Raw genomic sequence first — 6,525 nt, forward strand, 5'->3', positions numbered from 1 at the left:
CAAGCGGATCTCTTGAGTTTGAGGCCAGCCCGGTCTACAAAGCTACACAGAGAAACCCTGTCTCGAAAAAACAAAACAAAACAAACCCAAACCAGAAGTATCTAGCTGAAGTCAGCCTCTGGGCACTTCTATTGGGGGGGGGGGTCTTCATTGATGTGGGAAGTTCAGCCATTCCCAGTTCTGGACTGTGCAAGAATGGGGGACGGGGTGCTGAGCACAGGGCAGTCATTCCCTTTGCATGACTGTGGGTATAGTGACTTGCTGGTTGGAGCTTCCCTGAAATGCTGAATGGGGACCTGCATTTGTATACCTGCCTCCTTCCCAACTTGAATTTTGTCAGGAAATACTGTCACAGCAACAAGAATTACCTGGCTTGATGGCTCAGTAATTAAAAGCATTTGCTGCTCTCCTGGAGGACCTGGTTCAGTTCCCAGCTCCCACATTGTAACTCATAGCCACCTGTAACGCTAGTCCCACAGGATCAGCTGCCATTTTCTGATCACCAAAGGCATCAAGGCATGAAAACGGTACACATGCTCTCATTCAGGCAAAACAGTCCATAAACTATAAAATCTTAAAAAAGTTTTTCCACAAAACCAAATGAGTATGTGGAACATGTTTTGGGTAGACAGCTAAGGCAAGAATTTCTAGTAAATAGCTGTTAATTGCTTGGAAATATGGTAGGTAGTCGTATGCAGAAAACATATTTACACTTTGCAGACTTTCCCCCCTGTTTACTGCAACTTAATATTTTTACACAGGACATCTTGTGCTGAGAGAGGGCCCACATTACCTGTGGGCTTTTTCCTTAGAAGGATTCCAAACTCAGAAATGTTCTGATTGTCTATACGATTGTGTTTTTTGTTTTTATAGGCTCTTGTTACAGTGTCGGGGCAGAGATACTGTGCTGGTGTACAGCACCCATCAGGACAACATGGCCTTCGTGCCCTTTCCCCCCAATGGCTAGCTCTCTTTAGTCCTGGGATTAAAGTGTGTGTCACTATTGCCTGGCTCTATGGCTTGTGGCTAGCTTTGCTTTCTGTACCCTCAGCAAGCTTTAATAAATCATAAGTAATATATCCCCACACCTATCCTTTGAGACTTTTTCCACAAATGAGTATATCATGGTATAGCTGCTTCCATTAGGAAAACTATGAGTATGCACACTTAGGAGACATGTAGATATGTATAATGTGCATCAAAGTGTTTACATTAATTACACACACACACACACACACACACACACACACACACACACACACACACACATCCTTTTAATGTGTATTGTGAGTGCCTACATGTATGAATGCACCATGTGCATTCTGGGTGCCACTAGTGGAGGCCAAATGAATGTTGGATCTTCTAGAAGTACAGTTACAGGCAGTTGTGAGCTCAACTCAGGTGCTGGGAGCTGACCTCCAGTCCTCGATAAGAGAGAGAAGCCAGTGCTCTTGACCACCAAGCCATTTCTCCAGCCCTCTGTGTTCAACTTTAAACATTTCTTTTTAATTTTTCTTTGTGTATATGTGTTTTGCTGCACACATCTGTGCCCCTTGAGTTCCTGGTGGCTTTGGAGGCTAGAAGAGGGTGTTGGGTCCCCTGGAGCTGGAGTCACACAGTTGTGAACAGCCTCTGAGTGATGAAAATAGAACCTGGGTCCTTTACAAGAGCAGCCAGCACTCTTAACTGCTGAGCCCTTTCTCCGGCCCTGATTTCTTTTTGGTATCTATGTATGTGGATATGTGTTGGTGAAGGCTACAGGTCAACCTCAAGCATCATTTCCCTAGGAGCCATCTACCTTGTTTGTAGAGACAGGGTCTCTTGAGCTCACTGAGTAGACTAGATTGGCTGTCTGGCAAGCCCCAGGGATCCTTGTGTATTTGTTTTATCAACACAAAGATTGCACTCACGTGTCACCACACTCTGCTCTCCTGCATGGCTTCTGGGATAGAACTCAGGTGCTTGTGATTGTATGGCAAGTACTTTACCAACTGAGCCATCTCCCAGATTTCCTCTCAACATTTGATGGCATTTTATGGTTAACTTTTAAGAGTAAAACTAGGAAAAATATTAGATAGAACATTTGACTGGCATGCATGAGGCCCTAGGTTCTACCCAGCACAGGAAGAAAGGGGCGAAAAGTCAGTACAAGCAACCATAATATTACCCTTTTAAGAAATCTAAATTGGTCTGGAGCAATGGCTCAGTGGTCACTGGATGCTGTCCCAGAGGACCCAGGTTCGATTGCCAGCACCCACATGGTGGCTCACAACATCTCTACATCTAGTCCCAGGGGAATCCTCTTCCCTCCTCTGGGCTCCACAGGCACCAGGCACACAGTGCACAAAGCACATGCAGACAAAACACTGGCTATATCAAGTCTTTGTACCACCAGTTCCCAAGTTACAACATGGAGACTTATTAATTATGAAAGCTTGACCTTATCTTAGACTATTTTCAACTGTCTCCCGTAAGAACCCATTTCTATTAATTTACATTCTGCTGTGTACTGCCCATCCTGCTTCCTCTGGCATCTTCTCTGTGTGCCTAGATTCATCCCCAGTTTCTCTCTTTGCCTGGAAGTCCTGCCTATTTTCCCTGCCTAGCTATTGGCTGTTGAGCTTTTTATTACACCAATCACAGCAATACACCTTCACACCGTGTACAAATATAACAACTGGCACACATAAATTTTTGTGTGTGTAATTTAAAAGAGCACTGGTTGCTCTTGTAGTGGATCCAGGTTTGGTTCCCACCCACCTGCATAGTGGCTCACAGTCACCCTTAACTTCAATTCCAGCACATCTGACAGGCTGTTTTGGTTTTTGAGAACACCAAGCACACACATGTTACACATACATACATGTCAGCAAAGCATACATTTAAAAATATCTTTTTTTAAAGTTTAATGGAAATATGCAAGAGTTGGAAATCACAGAGCTGACATCCAAACTGTCAAAGGCCATAAGTTATAATGTGAATAGTTACTTGTATTTTAAACCTGTAATATCAGCACTTAGTAGATAGAGGCAGAAGAATCATGAGTTCTAAACCAGACTGGGCTACATAGTGAGACCTCTCAAAAAGGAGGGAGGGAAGGGCTTGGGGGATGTCTTAGCAAGTAAGAGTGCTTATTGAGCAAACTGGGTGGAATTGCATAATCACCTGTAGCCACAGTACGGAGGGGGATAGAGACAGGGAAAGTAGGGTTAGTAATATTGAGGAAGAGAGCTATGATGGCTTGCAGCTGGATATGAGGCAGCAAAACTAACTAGATAACCAGGAAAACCAGGTACTCTGGTGTAAGCATTGCAGCTCTGATAGAAAGGTATCCTGGTGGCCAGGAGCCAAGGAATACCACAAAGTCACCCTAAAGCATAGCATCTTACAACTCTGCTCCAGGGAAAGGTTTCCCCAATGCAAGTATAGCAACTCTGCTATGGCAATGGAGGGTTTCCCCCAATGAAGTGTTATGCCTCTGCTCCAGAGACGTGTTACAGCTCTGCTCTGCTAAGGGAAAGTTTCCCCAGCAAAAGTGTTCCAGTTCTGTTCTGATCTGCTCCCTCTGAAATTGTTACAGCTGGGCTCCACTCGTAGGAAAATGTTACACTGCACAACAAACCACACTATTTATTAGGAAGGAAGAATCCAAGAGGGTGGTTGCTTCAGGTGAGAAACAGTGGCAAACTAAACAGAGTACAGACCTTATATAGGATTTCTTGGTGTGGGGATGTGGCTTTCCAGGGTGGCTTGGGATTGGTGATTTTTGTAGACTGATTCTGAGGCAAGCTCAGGGATTGGTAAAATTCTGCAACCTGACTCTGGGGCAAGCTCAGGATTGGTGGGATTTTAAGCCCTGGTCCTGGGATCAAGTCAGGGTCAGGTCTTGGGTCTAGTCAGGGACCGGGTGTTTTTTCCTTGGTCTCTTTTACCCTACATCTGGGAAGCAAGTTGATGTTTGCAAGTTGGCTGGCCAGCTCTATGAAGCCATGGAAGACATACACGAGGCATGGTTCTTTCAAACTTTTGCTTCTAATGCCACTAAATGTAATAGACTGAACTTTAGGTGAGGACAGTTTTACCAAGAAACCTCCAGAGGACACCACCCCATAGACAATGAGCTAGTGTGTGGTAATCAAAAAGGACTGTGGCTATGTCTTGATAAGTTCTTGGTAAGTGATAGGAGTCACTTCTCACCCTGCTAAAACATACAAACCAAGAGAACGGATGATCAGTTACAGACCCCACCCAGGTCAGATCAGCAACACCTGCAAGGTTGGCAGAGCTGGCAATGTTGGGCCAGGCTAACAGCCAACAAACCAGCCAAATGCAACAAAGCAAGTCAGAAATGAACAGAGGGCTTCAGGGGGTGACCACGCCCCTCTCTGAATGGGCCAGAAGAGCATGCACAGACTATGTACACCTTTAATTGGTCTAGTCCCTGATGTGTGGAGAGAATCAACCAATTGCAATAGGATTTTTTTTTTTTTTTATGTATACAACATTCTGCTTCCATGTATATCTGCATACCAGAAGAGGGCACCAGATCTCATAAGGGATGGTTGTGAGCCACCATGTGGTTGCTGGGAATTGAACTCAGGACCTCTGGAAGAGCAGTCAGTGCTCTTAACCTCTGTGCCATCTCTCCAGCCCCGGATTCTTTGTTTTTTGAGACAGGATTTCTCAGTGTAGCCCTGGCTGTCTCTCACTCTGCAGACCAGGCTGGTCTTGAACTCAGAGATCACCTGCCTCTGCTTCCCAAGTGCTGGGATTAAAGGTGTGTGCTGACGGGCCCAGGTAAGATTCTCAGTATCTGTCCAGTTTCTACTCTAAATCCTATAAAAAGGCCCTAGACAACAAACCAGTTCTATGTTTATTCTTTTCTTGGGAACCCTTCCACTTGCTCTTCCCTAGTTTCTCACTTTGATTTCTCCCAAGAAAGATTGCTTTCGCTTTGCATGTTTAATCTTCATCATTGTGAAAGAATTAAAGAGGCACAGCCATGCATTAACTTTTGCTGGATGTTGAGTTTGTGGAACCCCAAGTATTGGATCACACCTATCTGGGCGGAGAAAGGTCCCACTGACCTCAAAATTACATCACATTGAAAATTACTAAGTATGGGTAAACCTCAATCTCCTAAATTTTACACTAAAGATCACTTTCCTTCTTGAAGTAAATAATTCAGCTACAACACAAGTGGTTTAAATATAAATTTAGCACCCCAGTGAGGTGGAGGTGTGTGGGTTGACTGAACAGGGAGGGATCAGCCCACTGGATTACGTGCTGGGGATTTGACAAGGTTTTGTCAATTTTGTGAAATGAATTTAATGATTATAGGGGTGAAGTGTCTCTCCCCAAACATCATGCACCTGATCTCTCCTTTTCTTATAATTTTCCCTGTAATATTCTAGAAAAGCCTACAAGAAAAGGGCTGTCAAAACCACAATGTAAATAAAGAATTGCATGAAGTCAGAATTGTGATGAGGTCCTGTTTACAGATCCATTGTAACTGTGCCAGAGTAACAATTGGAAAAGTGCCTGGTGCTTTCATTCTTGATCTATCAGGGAGAACCAAAGTTGCAGCATCAAGGATGTTTAACCACACAGGGGAGCCTCACTGACAGGAGACAGCTACCAAGACAGCAGTTTCCTTTGTTACATCACATTGAACTCCCTACTTTCCAGCCTCACCAGGAGATGTTAAGTAGATTAATATAAATGTTCACACAAATCTGTTATTGATTACAGATTAATAATTATATTTAAATAAGCTTAAAAATAATATAGTTACCCTTGCTACTCAACTTTAGTCATAAATATATTAAAAGGACGTAGACTACACCTTCATATTGTCAAAATATCTAAAGTACATGGAAGTAGATTTTGAAAATACGGCACAAGTTTCAGGTAACTAGAAAAAAAGAAATCTAAGAGGAGCAGATTAAAGCAAACCACCAGAGAGAAGGAAAAATGCAGAGCCAGCCCTCTCTTCTTGTAACTTAGGTAAGAGCATGCTGTGGGGCTGTGCCCTGGTGTGCCGCTGAGGCCTGGGTGTCAAATGCTAGGAAGAGGGAAGGCAGCTGAGTCTCCTGCAGTGGTCAATGAAATAAGGAGAAAAAAACTAAAATAAATCTGGAAAGATTTGGAGTTGGGATTATTGGTGTGAATTCTGATTCTCACACACTGGGGGGGGTATCATTATGGATATAATAATTGATGCATATTTCAGGGGGTGCTCAGGGCCCCCACGGGGAGGGGCAGCATGTGGTTTGGTATAGTATGTGGTGTGCTGAGTGACTTGTAATTAAGAGACCTGTTGAATTGTAGGCTGTGTATGCTCCTGGAGTCCATCATCCTTAAGCTGTCACTCATACTTGGGTGGGTTTTTAGTGATGGCTGTCTAGGTTATATGTGCCTCCCATGCCCCTCATCTATATTCGCTGTTGCTTGACTGCCTCGGTAGATCTGCTAGGAGGCCAGCAGCAGTAAGGACCCCGGCACAGATGCTTTCCCAAGTCACAG

This window comes from Cricetulus griseus, chromosome 6 (genome assembly GCF_003668045.3).
Source record: "Cricetulus griseus strain 17A/GY chromosome 6, alternate assembly CriGri-PICRH-1.0, whole genome shotgun sequence".
NCBI classification, from domain to species: domain Eukaryota; kingdom Metazoa; phylum Chordata; class Mammalia; order Rodentia; family Cricetidae; genus Cricetulus; species Cricetulus griseus.